Source organism: Ornithorhynchus anatinus, chromosome 14 (genome assembly GCF_004115215.2).
Source record: "Ornithorhynchus anatinus isolate Pmale09 chromosome 14, mOrnAna1.pri.v4, whole genome shotgun sequence".
Taxonomy (NCBI): domain Eukaryota; kingdom Metazoa; phylum Chordata; class Mammalia; order Monotremata; family Ornithorhynchidae; genus Ornithorhynchus; species Ornithorhynchus anatinus.
In genome coordinates this window covers 48,086,383-48,103,071 of record NC_041741.1, presented here as the reverse complement: position 1 = coordinate 48,103,071, position 16,689 = coordinate 48,086,383, and the positions used below count along the sequence as shown (strand labels likewise).

Here is a 16,689-nt window from a genome sequence, read left to right as displayed (position 1 = left end):
CATTTGGAGCTTGCCACCAGATGGCAGGAACACTCGGTCAACTGGAGGACGTTTCCACACCACCGTTTTCCAACGAGAAACCTGACAAGCCCCGGCCCGGGCAAATTCATCAAACCCCAGGGTACCTATTAAGGTGCTGGCTTGACAAGCCAAATAGAAACTGAGGGAAAGAGGCACGGGAGAGGAAATCAGACACCATTTTCAGTATTTTAAAGCCTTCCTGGGAAAGAGCTCTTGGACTCCTCAGACTGCCAACTGGGAAACCCCGAGGGAGAAAGGGTGGCGTGAAATGGTTTACACCGAAGCGGTGGTCGTCCTCCGAGGCTCCCGGCGATGAGCTCCTATCGGAGCCCGTGGGTTTGTCGGGAGAGACCAAATAAATGAACCGCCGCCTATTCCACTCCGTCTGAGGGAGTTGGTCCCGGGGCACAGCCCGGAAGGATACAGGCCTAGAGAGGACGGGATCGAAGCTTGTGGCATCGACGGGGTGCAGACGGGGTGTCTCGCTCCAGTCAGTGGTATTTATTGAGCACTCGCTGGGTGCAGAGCGCTGCGTAAGGTGCTTGGGAGGGTACGGTACGGCAGGGTTGGTAGACACGTTCCCTGCTCAGAAGGAGCTTTCAGTCTAGCGGGGAGACGGACATTAATATAAATCAAAAAAATCACGGTGGTGCTCCAGGGTGACGGAGCACCCACGGAGTCTTCCAAACCCACAAGAGGAAACACTTTCCCCCCAGGGAGGAAGGTACGGCCCTGGGGGCGTGGAGGGGAGATGAAGTAAGGTTCAGAGGAGGTGTGGATGCATTTGTGGATGAGTAGTCCACGCTAAGTCACTGGAGGGAAAACCAGGATTGCCTTCGGGCGGTGACGGATGGTCCCCCTCTAACCCCCAGGAGGAGGGTCCAGGAGGGCCACGGCTCCCCTAGCGCGCCGACGTTGCTGTTGGAAAGCTGAGCAGACCATTGATCTGGTCAGAATTAAGGCCCAGAGCCTCTTCCTGTGGTCCCCGGGGGACCACAGCCCTAGCTGGGCATCAGGATCCAGCTTGAGGGCACCCTGGAGAGGGGCCCAGGCTGCCTGCCGTCGGTGCTCCGTGTGACTCCAGTCGTTGCCAAATAGTCATTCGTTCATTCAGTAGTATTTACTGAGTGCTTACTATGTGCAGAGCACTGTACTAAGCTCTTGGAATGTACAATTGGGCAACAGTCAGAGACAATCCCTGCCCATTGACGGGTTTACGGTCTAATGGGGGGAGAAAGACGGACAAAAGCAAGACAACTTAATCGCGACAAATAGAATCAAGGGGATGTACACCTCATTAACAAAATAAATAGGGTAATAAAAATATGTACAAATGAGCACAGTGCTGAGGCGAAGGGAGAGGGGGAGGAACAGGGGGAAAGGGAGCTTAGCTGAGGGGAGGTGAAGGGGGGGCAGAGAGGGAGCAGAGGGAAAAGGGGAAGATCAGTCTGGTAAGTGTTCAAAGGCGACACAATCGATGGTGAAGCGTGTGTGAGTGTGAGAGACCGGAAAGATCAAGGTGGGGCTGAGAGCTCATTCCACACCGAGCACCCACAAAGACTGGCCTTTGTTGGGCCATCGCGTTTGTTGTTTGCAGCACCTGATGCTGTTTCACTTGGGCGGATTTGTCTCATGATCCTCATGAAAAGAGAAGCAGCCTGGCCTAGCGGCTAGAACGCGGGCCTAGGAGTCAGAGGACCGGCCAGAGAGATAAGAGGAGAACCAGGAGAGGACCAAGTCCGTGAAGCCAAGGCCGTACCGTACTCTCCCAAGCACCTTATGCAGCGCTCTGCATCCAGCGAGTGCTCAATAAATACCACTGACTGGAGCGAGACACCCCGTCCGCACCCTTCCCGATCCCACAAGCTTCGATCCCGTCTGATCCCGGCTCCATCTGCTTGTCTGCTCTGTGCTTGTCAGCAGCCACTCGCCTGCTGGGTGATCTTGGGCGAGCCACTTCACTTCTCTGCCTCGGTCCCCTCATCCGTAAAATGGGGATTAAGCCGGCGAGCCCCATGTGGATCTTGGACTGCGTCCAACCTGATATCTTGTACCCACCTCCGGTGCTTAGAACGGTCCCTGGCACGTGGTAGACACTTAAATTCGTTAAGGGCAGAGGCTGTGTCTGCTAATTCTGTGTACTCTCGCAAGCACTTAATACAATGCTCTGCAACTAGTAATAAATACCATTGATTGTTTAAAGAAACGCCAAAAAGACTTCTACTCCAGGAGACCACTCTTTGCTGGAATGCAGCGCGCCCCGCTCTCCGTTCCGTTGCAGGCTTTCGGCCGGCACGGTTTCTGAGGCTTTGTGGTAGCACCCCCTGAAACAGCTCATCTGTCTCCCGTGTTCTCGGTCAGCCCATCGTTCTCCGTCCCGGAGCCACCGTCTGGGTTTCGTTCTGTCGTCATCCCCCGCCCCACCCGATTAAATCGTGCGGCGGTGAGCAGGGCTTAGGTGCTCGTAGAATGACTTCGTTCCAGGACTTTGTGGTCTGAGATCCTGCCTTGCCATTCGGCGGTGAGAGCGGCCCCTCTAAGTGACGCGGCTTACGCAGGCGGATGTGGCGTCTGTGGAAGGTCCAGATCTCACAACCAGGTAGGACAGCGTTAGCCAGGTCGCAAACTGGTCCGGGCCAGATTAATCCCTTCCCCGCCGGCTTTTGGGGCAAGAGCTTCCCCGTTCCCCGGCCTGCTGTGGGGAGCGGAGTTGGGCTGGGGTTGTGCGGGGGCCCGGGCCCGGGAAGCCCGCGTATCTGAAGCTTTGTTGCGAATTGGGCCTGCAGGGTGGATTCCTGTCCTCGAGACTCAGTCCGAGCTCTAACTGTGGGCCGGAACGTGTCTACCAATTCGACTGTATTGTCCTCTTCCTACTGCTTAGTACAGTGCTCTGCACACAGTAAGATCTCAGTGAACACTACTGATGGATCGAGTGATTGAAAAGGAAGGTAGTGTGGCCCAGTTTGGTCCTGAGCATAATCTGTGGGAGATTTAAGCCCTCAGTCAGCCCAGGTTTCAGAGTCCTCCTGACAAGCCAGGCCTGGCCCCGGTACCCGGCCTTACCGGTCAGACCGAATTCATGGTGGCCCGGTGGTCTTGAAACTTTGAGGAGCTGAAAATAGTTGCCTTGCGAACCTCGCCCTCGGCAATCTGAGTTATCCGCCATCTCTCCCATTTGTGCTACTCAATAAATCTTGATCGCAATCTTGCCCGATTCGGAAGTGAAGTTCATCCGGCGTCGCGGGGCCCCATACAACCCTGCCCAGTGGTTGCTGGAGTTCTTAGTTCCTTCCCTTCCCTTAATCCTGGTCCTGGTTTCCAGGTATAGAGAGAGATGACAGCTTGCCAGGATTCCAACAGGCAGCCGGACGTTCAGCTCTGAAGATCTTTAACTTGGACTGCAGTCTGGTGCGCGTCGCTGCTCCACGCTGCGTGACTCCCAGAGGATCCCCAGGCCCCCTCGATTCTTTTTCCTATTTCCGTGTCCGGGGTGCATCACTGGTCAGCAGGCTCTTTAGAAGTCTGTGAAGGCCTTCAGTTGTGGGATGTTATTGAAGAGCTTGGTTTGCGGATAGGGTGTCCTTGGTGAAGGCGGACATGTTTACCTTGTTGTGTTTTTGTTTTTTTAAAACTTACTGTCAGCCCAAAGCCCGGGGCCGATACCGTACAGACCGTTCGCATCGAACCGCAAGTCCTCTTGGGTTTTACCCTCAGGTCTCTGTAGCCTGCATACTGCAGCCCTTAAAGGGGAGAGTCTCCGAGGCTCTCTGATGATGCTGATAATCATTATAATAATAATGTTGGTATTTGTTAAGCGCTTACTATGTGCAGAGCAGCGCTGGGGTCGATACAGGGTAATGGGGTTGTCCCAAGTGAGGCTCACAGTTAATCCCCATTTTACAGATGAGGTGACTGAGGCACAGAGAAGTTAAGTGACTTGCCCAAAGTCACACAGCTGACAAGTGGCAGAGCCGGGAGTCGAACCCATGACCTCTGACTCCGAAGCCCAGGCTCTTTCCACTGAGCCAAGCTATGGCATTCGTTAAGCGCTTACTGTGTGTCAAGCACTGTTCAAAGCACTGGAGTGGATATAAGCAAACTGGGTTGGTCACAGTCCCTGCCCACGTGGGGCTTACATCCCCGTTTTCCAGATGAGGTGAAGGAGGCACGGAGAAGTGAAGCGATTAGCCCAGAATCACAAAGCAGAGATGTGGCGGAGTCAGGATTAGAACCCAGATCCTGTTGATTCCCAGACCCATGCTCTATCCATTAGGCCACCTGGCTTCTCTAGCCTGCCGAGTTGGAAGAGATCCCTGGAAGATTGACGGCGTGTTCCAGTGCCGCGGCCCAAGTCCATGTCGGCTTCCTCTAGGAAGACCCCACGGACTGCACTGGGCCCGTGCCTGCCGGTTAGCGGGGTGTGATGGGGAAAGGGGACGGGCCTTCCCGTTGCCGTCCTGTAACAATCTCCAGGTTTCTCAGTCAGTGGTATTTGTTGAGTGCTTACTGTGTGCGGTGGACTGGACTAAGTGCCTGGGAGAGTACAGTGCAACAGACTGAGCTTCGCATCCAGAGGACTTAGTAAGGACTAGAGGATTTAGTTAGAAATTCCGTGCACCCAGATGTCTTCCGCGTCACAGCGAACCCTCACGCTCTACCATGCTGTGGCCTGAAGCCTTCCGGTATTCCAGGAGCGCGGGCCCACCGGTACTCTTGGGTCTGTGACCCAAAATGTCTTTTGGCTAGGAACTTGTGGACAGTAGTAATCATAATAATTGTGGGTTTTTCTAAGTGCGGGTTATGTGCCAATCACTGTACTAAGTCCCGGGGTAGATCCAAGCTAAGCAGGTCTCACGTGGGACTCGTAGGCTAAGTAGGAGGGAGAACAGGTATTGAATCCTCATTTTGCAGACGAGGGAACCGAGGCACAGAGAAGTGAAGTGGTTTGCCCAAGGTCACGCCGCAGGCAGGTGGCTGTTCCACGCTACTTCCCCCGATTAGACCATAAGCCCGTCAAACGGCAGGGACTGTATCTGTTGCCGACTTGTTCATTCCAAGCGCTTTGTACGGTGCTCTGCACATAGTAAGCGCTCAATAAATACTATTGAATGAATGAATGAATACTTTCCCAGTGGTGGGGAGAGCAGGGCGGTGCTTCAGCAGCGGCCGCTGTATGATCTTCCGCAATTCCCTTTGAAGTGATGGTGACATTTCCCCGGGATTCCAGGTGTTGAGGAAGAGCGGTTAAATGTTTTTAGGCTGGGCGTCCCCTCCTCCTTGTCCAGCTCAGCAGCTACACCGTCAGGTCCAGGTGTCCGGCCATCTTTCAGGACTCCGCCGACCGCAGTGATTTCCTTAGCGATCGGGACAAGTGCCGCGTCTTTCCATCGCAGTTAGTTTTTCTGGGCATTTTTTAACGGTCTTATCTCTGTGGTAGAAGGCGGGTTCAGGTGTCCCCCTCCGGATTCCCGCACTTGGCTGCGATCAGGCTGGAACCAGGTGAGTGGGTGCGACGGACTGTGTCCGGTCTGACGCCGATTCGTTCAGTCGTATTTATTGAGCGCTTACTGTGTGCGGAGCACTGCACTAAGCTCTTGGAAGCAGCGTGGCTCAGTGGAAAGAGCGCGGGCTTGGGAGTCAGAGGTCACGGGTTCTAAACCCCACACCGCCGCCTTGGGCAAGTCATTTCACTTCTCTGTGCCTCAGTTCCCTCATCTGTCAAATGGGGATTAAGTCTGTGAGCCCACATGGGACAACCTGATCACCTTGTATCCCCAAGTGCTTAAAACGGTGCTTTGCACATAGTAAGCGCTTAAATACCACAATTTATTTTATTTACAGTACAACAAAGAGCTGGCAGTCTAGAGGTGGGGGGAAAAAAATTACAGATATGTACCTGAGTGTTATCTACCCCAGTGCTCGGCACGTAGTAAGTGCTTATAAAATGCCGCTATTATTATTATAGGTGCTAAGAAAGGCTGTTCGAGGGCTTCTTTAGGGGCAGTTATAAGTGGCACAGGGGTCAGAGTGACCTTCGACCCCTCCAACTTTGGCATCCCCCTCACTCGCCATCATCGTCCCACTTGTCGGAGCCTTCCAGTTGCCTCCCTTGTGTAGCCAGTTGCTGAGGTGTTGCCTGTGAGAAGTCTCTTTTAGCCCTTGAATCCGTTCAGTCTATCAGTGGCATTTACCGAGCGCTTACTATATCCCCATCACCGACCCAGCTTGAGCGACTTTGACTTGTTGTGCCCAGTGACTCATTGCCTATCTCACATTGGGATCAACCTCCCAGTTCTTGTTTTTCTTTTTTAATGGTTTTTCTTAAGTGCTCACTTTGTGTCCGGCACTGCACTAAGCACTGGGGTAGATAGAAGATCATCAGGATGGACGCAGTCCGTGCCCACAGGGGACTCAAAGTCTTAATCCCCATTTTACAGACGAGGGAACTGAGGCACAGAGTTCAGACGGTCCTCGAGGTGGGGAACAGTTTCCCCCCGCACCCACCTCTCATCTTTACCGAATCTGCTCAGACCTAGGAGCAGCATGGGTATGAGAAGCAGCGTGGCTCAATGGAAAGAGCCCGGGCTTGGGAGTCAGAGTTCATGGGTTCGAATCCTGGCTCTGCCACTTGGCAGCTGTGTGACTGTGGGCAAGTCACTTTACTTCTCTGTGCCTCAGTTACCTCATCTGTAAAATGGGGATGAAGACTGTAAGCCTCACGCGGAACAACCTGATGACCCTGTATCTACCCCAGCACTCAGAACAGTGCTCTGTACGTAGTAAGCGCTTAACATGCCAACATTATTATTATTATTATTATTAGTGGAAAAAGCAAGGGCCTGGGAGTCGGAGGACCCGGGTTCTAATCTCGGCTCTGCTGTGAGACTTGGGGCAACTCACTTAACCTCTCTGTGCTTCAGTCACCTCATCTGTAAAATGGGAATTCAATATCCGTTCTCCCTCCTGCTTAGATTGTGAGCTCTGCGTGGTACAGGGACTCTGTCTGACCTGATTGTCTTGTATCTTCCCCAGTGCTTAGCACGTGGACTTGGAGCCCCATGCAGGACAAGGACTGTGTCTGACCTAATTAACTTGAACCTACCCAGCACTTAGAACAGTGCTTAATACATAGTAAGCGCTTAACAAATACCATTAAAAGCAAAACAAAAAACCTAGCGAGAAGTAGGATGGCATAGTGGATCGAGAGCCCGGGCCTGGGAGTCAGGAGGACCTGGGTTCTAATTCTGGCTCCACCACTTGACTGCACTTTCACCTTGGGCAAGTCACTTCACTTCTGTGCCTCAGCTCATTCGTAAAATGGGGATTAAGACTATGAGCCCCATTTGGGACATGGGCTGTATCCAACCTAAGTAGCTTATGTCTACCTCAGCCCCTAGTACAGTGCCTGGCACATAGTAAGCACTTAAATACCTTAAAAAAAACCCCCAAAAAACAAATAGCACAGTTATTATTATTAGACCTAGCACTTCCAGGGAGCCTTCCTGTGTCCATTTCTTCTGTCAAGGAATACAAATATGAATTCAGACCGGCACTCTTCTCCGTATGTGTTTGTTCCCCTCCTTCGTCAGGACTAGACTCATAGGTTCCTCCAGACTCTTGGCCCTTAAAAGGTACTTAGGCCGAGGGGGACGGGTTCTTGTGGCTCACCTCCCAGCGGGGAGCGGATTGGCCGTCCCTCCAATATTTGTTTCATTTCACCTTCCTTTGATCCTTCCCGGGTGTCGCTGTGAATGGCATTCCTCCAGTGTACCGGATGACTTTTTAATACCCGCAACATCTGGCTTACCAGGTCGTCTTAATCTCCTTACTGGTCTGTCTTACCCATGCTACCTCCTCCTCTCCCACCCCTAAAATCATCTTTTACGCGGGAGGTGTCCTCTCCCTCAGAGTCCTGCAATTTTTCTGGGGTGCTCCAGGCCGAAATCTCCTCGTGGGCCTGCATTTCAGGGGCTCTCACCGTTATTATTATTAATATAGTCATATATATAATCATAATAATGATAATTGCGATTAAGTGCTTACTATATGCCAAGCACTGGGGTAGGTACAGGATAATCAAATCAGACGCAGTCCCTGTCCCACATGGGGCTCTCAGTCTAAGGTGAAGGGAGAATGGGAATTTCTTCCCCATTTTACGGATGAGGAAACCGAAACACAAAGAAGCGAAGCGATTGCCCAGGGTCACTCGGCAGGTGAGCTGGGATTAGATGCTGGGTCTCCCAGTCCCGTGTTTCTTCTGCTAGGCCAGCGCCGCTGCTGCTTTCCATCTCTCGACGCTCCCCTGCATGCCCTCCCCCCAGCCCCTTCCGTCTGGCCACGGGAGGAGAAGCTCACCGTAGGCGCCTGCCGGGACTGAGGTGATACACATCTGCTTCTGGAGGCTCAGGGAGTGGCCAGGGCTAGAAATGTCTCTGTCCAGTCCTGTCCAGCATGCAGGCCAGCAGCAGGGCCAGATGGATGGAACGGCCTGCCCGCCGGGGTCCGTGGCGCCGTCCCGGATCAGACAGGTGGGCGGCGAGCTGGCGGCGCTCAGCCACGGGGAAGCTCCCCGCCCTCCAGGCCTCGCCGGTCCCGGAGCCGGGATCGGGATCTCACTCCAGCCGTCCGTATCCCGGTCACAGCCGGGGCAGCCGACCGCGCTGGCCTTGACCGCAAGCCGGGGGGGCGGGAAGTCGGTTTGAGCGGCCCATCGACGCACCCCGTCAGTCAGGGGGTTGGGAGGCGGGGCCGCCCTGGCTGAGGCGGCTCTCCTCAAGCGTGGTTTCGGACCAGATGGCGAAATGGAGGCAGAATGGAAAACAGCAGCGGGAGCTGCAAACAGCTAATGATAACGACGACCCCGCCGTGTCCCCTCAGACTCATCTGAAGATTACTCCGGATGCCCACCCAGAAGCTTCAGCTGGTGCTAAGGTACCGCACAGCCTGGGGCCCCGCAGAAGCCCTTCTCCCACCCAGCCAATAGACTGTGCGTTGGGGGTGCGATTTAAGGTGCAGACGAGTCCCAGATAATAATGATGATGATCGTGATATTTCCGAAGTGCTTACTAGATGCCAGGCACTGTACTAAGCACTGGAGCAGATACAAGCGCATCGGGTTAGACAGAATCTCCCACGTGGGGTTCACGGTTTCAGTCCCCATTTTACAGATGAGGTACCGAGGCGCCGAGAAGTGAAGTGACTTGCCCAAGTGGCAGAGCTGTGATTAGAACCCATGATCTTCTGACCCCCAGGCCCGTGGTAACCGGGCATCACCACGGCTGCCGTAGTTCCGCAGTTCTGTAGTTCTGCCGAAGTGGCTGCCCTTTGGGATCTGGTTCAAGAGAGCCTCCCAACCCCCAACTCGGCGAATTATATCCTCGGTAAAGAAGGTTTCCGGCTACCACGGGGTGGGCGTCCGCCAGGGCCCCAGAGGTCTGACCCGGTCGCTCCCCAGCAGGTGAGCTCCGGCCGGGTCCGGGGGACGCCCACCGCGTCCGGCCTCACGTTGGAATTCGGACCAGAGACGTCAGGACGCGGGGATCGGCCGACGAGTTGTTTACCTGGGTTCTGACCTTGCCCCCTGCTTAGCGGTCGGCCACAACCCTCTGCCCTTTCCCCGTCCCGGGAATTTCTGCGGCAGCAGAGCCGCGGCTCCTGCCGGGCCCCTCTGCGTGAAATGGGTCTTTGGTTTGGGGCGTGAAGAGAGCGGGGGCTATACTTTGGTGAAAAATCCCTGGGTACATGGAAATGAAGAAGACACACGTTCTGCCCACAAGGAGCTTGCAGTCTAGGTGGGGTGATGGACCAAAGCTAACATACAGATAGGAGAAGGAGGGCTTGGACGGTATCTATAACATGATACGTCCAAAGGCGCAGCAAGAAGTAAGGTAGGCCACAGGGCTGAGGCGATCGAAGGGAGGCTGTGACATGGGGGGGAGAAAATTTGATGGAGGAAAGCCTCCTGGAGGAGGAGGGATTTCAGGAAAGTTTTGAAGAAGGGGAGGATTGTGGTCTAGTGGATTTCCCTCTCCCCTGCTGATCTGTTGGGGGGTGAGATGGAACGAGGGGAGCTGTAATGGTAACTACCGTAGACTATAAGCCCATTGTGGCAGGGAACGTGTCTACCAGCTCCATTCTGTTGTACTCTTCCAAGAGCCTGGTTTAGTGCTGTGCACACAGTGAGCGCGTCTACCCCTGAGAGATTCCTGGAGGAATAAAGTAATGCCTCTCTACTTGTTTTGCTGTCTCTCTCCCCCCCTCTAGATTGTGAGCCCCTTGAGGGCAGGGATTGTCTCTCTGTTCCTGAATTGTAATAATAGTAATGTTGGTGTTTAAGCGCTTACTATGTGCAGAGCACTGTTCTCAGCGCTGGGGTAGATACAAGGTCATCAGGTTGTCCCACGTGAGGCTCACGGTCTTAATCCCCATTTTACAGATGAGGTCACCGAGGCACAGAGAAGTGAAGTGACTTGCCCACAGTCACCCAGCTGACAAGTGGCAGAGCCAGGATTAGAACCCATGACCTCTAACTCCCAAGCCCATACTCTTTCCACTGAGCCCTGCTGCTTGTCTAATTGTACTTTCCAAGCCCTCAGTACAGTGCTCTGCACACAGTAAATGCTCAGTAAATACGATTGAATGAATCAAAGTGTAATTGGGGCCCTGCCTGTTCTCATTCAGGTCATGGGTTTGAATCCCGGCTCCACCACTTGTCTGCTGTGTGACCTTGGGCACATCATTTCACTTCTCGGTGCCTCAGTTCCCTCATCTGTAAAACGGGGATTGAGTCCGTGACCCCCCACGGGGGACAGGGACTGTGTCCAACCTGATTTGCTTGTATCCACCCCAGCGCATAGTACAGTGCCCAGCACATAGTAAGCACTTGACAGATACCGTAATTATTATTATCATCACTATTATTATTATTATTTTGGCCTCTGGTCCCGGGGACTCTCCAAGACCGTCACACTGAGCTCATTCCAGCCTGGGAGGTTGATCTGGTCTCTTCTCCCTCGGCGATCATCCTGATGCTTCCTAGGGTTCCCAGCTCTGGCTGGGAGCGGGAGTGTGTCTTTTAATAAATGATGAATTTCGTCAGTTGAGATGCAGATTTCGTCTTCGCCCAGGCCTGAAATAGACACCGCTGGCCTCGTTTCGCCATTCTTCGGTGGGAGCCATGGGCGACCGACTTGAGCTCGAAAGTCACCGTGCTCCTGAAAACGTCGTTTGCCCCCCGTCCACGTCCCTGGAGTCGTCTCTGTTTCCGAGAAAACCAAACAAAACGGCATTTCACTGCATGAGGGCAGAAGCGGGACTGTAGTGGCCGTGACGCAGTAATTAAGATGGTTGATTCTGGAAGGCGGGGCCCTGCCTTATTTAGCCACCGGAAGCCTCCAGCTTCTTCAGAGCCGCCACCCGGCATTTCCGAGCCACCGATTCTCTTAGCCTCACGGCGCCCAGTTGGAAAAGCAACCCCTATCCTGTGAGGGATTGTGATTTCCTTCGGAATCAGCGTGGGTGGCTCTTTAATTTGCACACCGCCCCTGGAAACCAGATCGAACTGGCGCGGGAGGGGAATACGCGCTCCGGGCAGTAACGTACCCCTCCGCTCGAAAAAGTCCAAGCCTCCTCCAGGTGACTGCCACCCTGGCCTTGTCCAGGCTGTGTGCTCCAGACCGTTGCCTTAGGGAAACGCATCAAGGGCCCGGCATTTGTCTCGAGCCGGTTCCTTAATGAGACCCATTGCTCCCTTTTTGACCGATGGGGGTCAGGAAGGGCGGGGGGGAGACACAGGCACTTGGCCAGAGCCTCCCCAGAACGTAGAAACACAGTCGAGTGTGGGCAACCACTGAATTTCTAGACTCTAGGAGCTGCTCGACCTCCCCCTTTTGCTCCGGCAGACTCCAGAGACGGCTGGCAAAGGCCAGGGGCCGCACGATCTCCAGGAAAGGGTCTGGGAATCGGGAAGGCCCGCTTCTAATCCCATCTCTGCCCTTGACCAGCTTCCATCAGCTCCAGGGCTGGGCACACAGCAAGGCTAGATACAGACCAAGACTCTGTGCTTGCAGCCAGGAAACCGCTTACGTTACCCAGTTCTGCCAGGGAGGAGCCATCCTGTCAGTAGCTCCGCTTTCTCGAAGGTATCGGGCAACATCTGTTGACCAATTGTCCATTCCAAGCGCTTAGTACAGTGCTCTGCGCATAGTAAGCACTCAGTAAGTACTATTGAATGAATGAAAGTCTGGAAGACCTCGGTGGTGTGCGCGTCTGCACCCCGGGGACGCTTCCGGCTGCCGTCACCTGGTCTGTCCCACGTTGGGCCCCGCAAGGAGAGATCCAGCATTCCTGTACCGTGGCTGGCTTTTTCTGCTGGGGGAGAACACTGTTTCGATGGAAAAATGCAACCAGCGGGTCATGAAAAGCCCTCCACACGGAGGAGGGGAGGGATGAATCAGCATTGGCCGCAGAAGACTTGAGAAATTCGATGAATCATCTGAGTCCGTTCCCACGCTATCGATTTTGGTTTTTTGCATTCCAAGTGGGAAAGCGGATCCCGGGCAGGGTATATAATCGGCTGCGTGGAAAACTGCCATAAAAAGTACTCTCTTTGGATTAGATTTCAGTCTGCTCTCCTTCTGGAAGATGCCTGGGTTTAGAAAACACGTGCCGTGTCCGATACGCGGCCATTGCTTCCAGTTAGGATCCCGGGAAGGTTTTCCCCTCGGATCGGATTTGGGGCCGCGTGGCTGTAAGACCGATTAAGTAGGACCGGTAGCCGCCGTCCTCTATTTGAGGCTACCAAAGGAAACTATGGAATGGGGAACTCCATCCGGATTAAAAGTTCTGGGTAAGCCCCAGCGGCCGTGACAAGACCAAACTCCCAGACTGGGCAAGATCAAAATCAGGGTCTAAGTCATACCACAGATGGAAAGACGGCACCGAGAATACTAAAGGGAATAGCATTTACAGCTCCGGGTGGGCGGGGGGGAGCACAGAAAGTGCTGTTCCCCAAATCCCGGCCTACCACGGCGAGGGGCCCCACTGGAAGTAGAGGATGGCAGGTTCAAACCAAACCCAAGGAGGCAGTCAGTGGTATTTATTGAGTGCTTATTATGTTAAGAATGTTGTAGGAAGCGCTTGGGAGAGTACAGTAGGAGAGAATTAGCAGACACGGCCCCTGCCTGTAATGAACTTACACTTTAGAGGAGGTGACAGACATTAACATTTCTTCCCCCTGCTGGGGACTAGATCATGAAATCTGTTCCCACAGGAAACTGCAGCTGAAAAAACCAGCAGCTCCTTGAGGGTTTGGATGGATCCATGGGTGGGGGACTGTCGGGGATAATAATAATAATAATAATAATGGCATTTGCTAAGTGTTTACTCTGTGCCAGGATGGAGGGGGGAGGCCGGGGTGTTGGATGCTGTATGCTGAGTTACTGGGAAACAGGTATGGAGGGGGATCGTCGGGGGGTCAGTGGTCTTTGCTGGGGTTCCGGGGGCAGAGTCAGAGACGGAGAGGGGCAAATCAAGGGTGTTCGATGAGCCACCCTGAACCTGAGAGTGGGTGCCCAGGATGGCTGCCAACACGATTCCTTCAAGCTAATTAAATTCGTGGTATTTATTCAGCCCTCACTAAATGCCAAGCACATTGCCAAGCTCTGGGGAAGATACATGGAAATCAGTTGCGAAGAAAGTCCCGTCCTCTCCGGGAATCACAATCGAAGACCTAGAGAGAGCAGATATCATGTTCCCCCTTTTACCCCCAAGGAAACCTCTAGACTGTAAGCTCTTTGTGGGCAGAGTGTGTCTATGTCATGTCGTAATCTCCTGAACACTTAATACAGTGCCTGGTACACAGTAAGAGCTTAATAAATACCATTTTAAAAAATCGACTAAGATGGTGACTTGCCCAAGGTCACAAAGCAGGCCCGGCGGGGAGCTAGGATTAGAATCGGGGTTCCCAACTCTCAGGTCTATTCTCCTCCTTCTAGGCCCCGCTGGCTCCGGGCTCCATTCCTCCCACAGTTCTGGGGGTGCTGTCGGAGACTGAGCCCAGGTGTGGGGGCACCCTGGGTGGTGCCCAGTGTGATGCTGCTTCTGCCTGGAAAATACATTCGCATCTGCAGAATGGGTTACGCAGGGAAGGGTCTGCTGGCCAAATCTAAGGGCATAACCCTCGGGAGAGCAGCCCGTGCTCATCAGAGGGAAGGGGCACCAGAGAGAGCTCAGAAACGTCGGCATTCGCTCGGGGGCTGTGCGTGAATTCCAGAGATGGAGGGTCTCGTTCAAGCCCCCTCTTCAAAACAGAGCACGGGCCAGATTCAGGCTTGCAGCCCGCACGTCCCCGGCTTGTTGCCGACCCCACGCGGTATTCCTGGCCCGAACGGATCAAACGGGACTTTTCACCTGTTGACCTTCCTTCGCCGCCACCTCTACCTCACCCAACTTGGCGCTGGTTTCGGCCCCTCTGGAGGGTCCCCGAGCGGCCCATCCATCCTCACCCCCTTCAGCGTCGGCCCACAGGCAGCCCTCTGCCAGGGCAAGATGGAAATCGACCCAAAGAGGAAGCCACCCAGAGATAAAGTGCTCCCAGAATAGCACAGTTTTCCGAGCCTGGATTCCCAGGCAGGTATTCGGAGGCTTCCAGTGACAGGGTGGTATGAAAATAAAGTCATTGACCAGTTCTACCTCTGACGCTCAGGTGAGCTCGCCTTCCTAGTCCACAGCGTCACGGAGATAAGCACTTCAATGAATGGGTCTTTGAAATATGAAACCCCCCGGAGTTCCTGGAAAGGTTGGCGGTGGCGAGCCAAAACCCCAAGTCTGGCGGGGTGGAAAGTTTCCTCTCAGCACAATGGCCCTTAGTGGAAGTTTTGGGGAGAGAGAGAGAGAAGAAAAGATGGGGTGGGTGCTTGGCGTTGGGCATTTCAGTGCCAGTGAGTTATTTAGAGATTTCTTTTTCGGATTGCCCCCGCCCCCCTTTAAAAAAAAAAATTCTCTGTACTAAGTGATTCCTAGTAGCTGGCCCCTCTACTGAAGAAAAATCTTGAGCTCGTATTGTTTTTGAAGGTAAACCTGCGATGTATAAAATCAGCTTTCCAACCGAAATGGCTTCAGCTGCTGCTCCTCGTGATCCATAATGCCCGCGGAGCTTTCAAAACAGTGCGTCGCTGTCTCGTAGTACTTTCCAAGCGCATAGTCCAATACTCTGCACACAATAAGCGCTCAATCAGTACGATTGAATGAGTTGAATGATGTAGATCCGACTCCAGCAAAACCTCGCCCGTGTTCCTTTTGTGTCTTAAAGATCAACGGGGGATCGAGGCGCCAAGCTGCAAAAGCAGGTGAACCCGGATTTGCGATCCTGGGGAGGAGAGCAACATTCCGTGACTGTTTCGCTCGTTTCTCAAGGTGTCCCTTACGCGGCGAGCACCCTGGTGGGTTGAACCCCAGGGGAGCAGCCGGGACCCAGAATTAGCACCAGGATTCACGGAGGCCGGGGGGCACAGAGAGAGACGGCGGGCAGGAGGCTGCCGTTTGGCGTGGGCGAAGGGCAGCCAGCTCATGTGCCGTGATCCCGAGTGGCCCTTAAGCAGGGAATGCCAGGAGAATTGAAAGCGGAACACAAAAGGGAAAGTAAGTCTTTCCCAGAAGAGGCTGAGCGGCAAATGGCCGATTGTTAAAGTGAAGAGAGATTGACGGGAAGCCCCCTTGAGGGCAGGGATCACGTCTATCAATTCTAGTTTATTGTCCCCTCTCCGTTCATTCAGTCTTATTTATTGAGCGCTTACTGTGTGCAGAGCACTGTACTAAGCACTCCAGCTCCTAGTACAGTGCTCTGCACCCAATAAGCACTTCAGTAAGTGTCACCGATCGCCTGACTTGCAGCCGAGGAAGTAATTGAAGAGGAGGAGGGGATCGGGGAGCGGAAAGAGCTGACGGTAAAGAAGGGAGGGATGAAATTGGAGGTGTTTTCTTCCAAGAGCCCAAAGAGAACTGGCAGTCTGTGAGAAAACATCCTGATTTTTCTTTAATGGTAGTTATTTAGAGAAGCAGCGTGGCTCAGTGGAAAGAGCACAGGCTTGGGAGTCAGAGGTCATGGGTTCTAATCCTGGCTCCGCCACTTGTCAGTTGTGTGACTTTGGACAAGTCACTTCTCTGTGCCTCGGTTACCTCATCTGTAAAATGGGGATTAAGACTGTGAGCCCCACATGGGACAACTTGATCACCTTGTATCCCCCAGCACTTAGAACAGTGCTTTGCACATAGTAAGCGCTTAACAAATACCACCATTAATTATTTAGGGCTTACTACGAGCCGGGCGCTGTACTAAGCACCGGGGTAGATACAAGGTCATCAAGTCAGACACAGTCTGTGTCACAGTCTTAATCTCCAGTTTACAGATGAGGTAACAGACCTAGAAAAGTGAAGTGACTTGTCCAAGGTCACACAGCAGACAAATGTCAGTCAGAATTAGAACCTAGGTCCCTGTGACACCCAGGCTTGCACTGTATCCATTAGGCCACGACTTCTCAGCCAGAGAAGAGTTGGGGTGAGGTAGGTTTTGTGTGTTGGCAATTTAGAGAAGCAAACTTGGGGCCTGTTTTTCTTCTAGCCAAGACTTCTTTGGTGCCCGTCTCCCTTCGAAAGTTAATATTTTGTATC

The 16,689-nt window shown here is 53.5% G+C and overlaps 1 protein-coding gene across 3 annotated transcripts in view; it reads left to right on the top strand.

Moving 5' to 3' along the window:
• PPP6R2 (protein phosphatase 6 regulatory subunit 2) overlaps window positions 1-16,689 on the top strand; it is an 84,812-nt gene that overhangs the window by 19,871 nt on the left and 48,252 nt on the right. Inside the window, exon 1 of one of the 3 annotated variants that reach the window (XM_029079414.2) lies at window positions 8,868-8,952. The exons of the other annotated variants lie outside the window; for them this stretch is intronic. The gene's annotated coding sequence lies outside the window, so the exon portion shown is untranslated. Of the gene's footprint in view, window positions 1-8,867; window positions 8,953-16,689 lie in introns of those variants that run through there. 3 annotated transcript variants of the gene reach the window in all.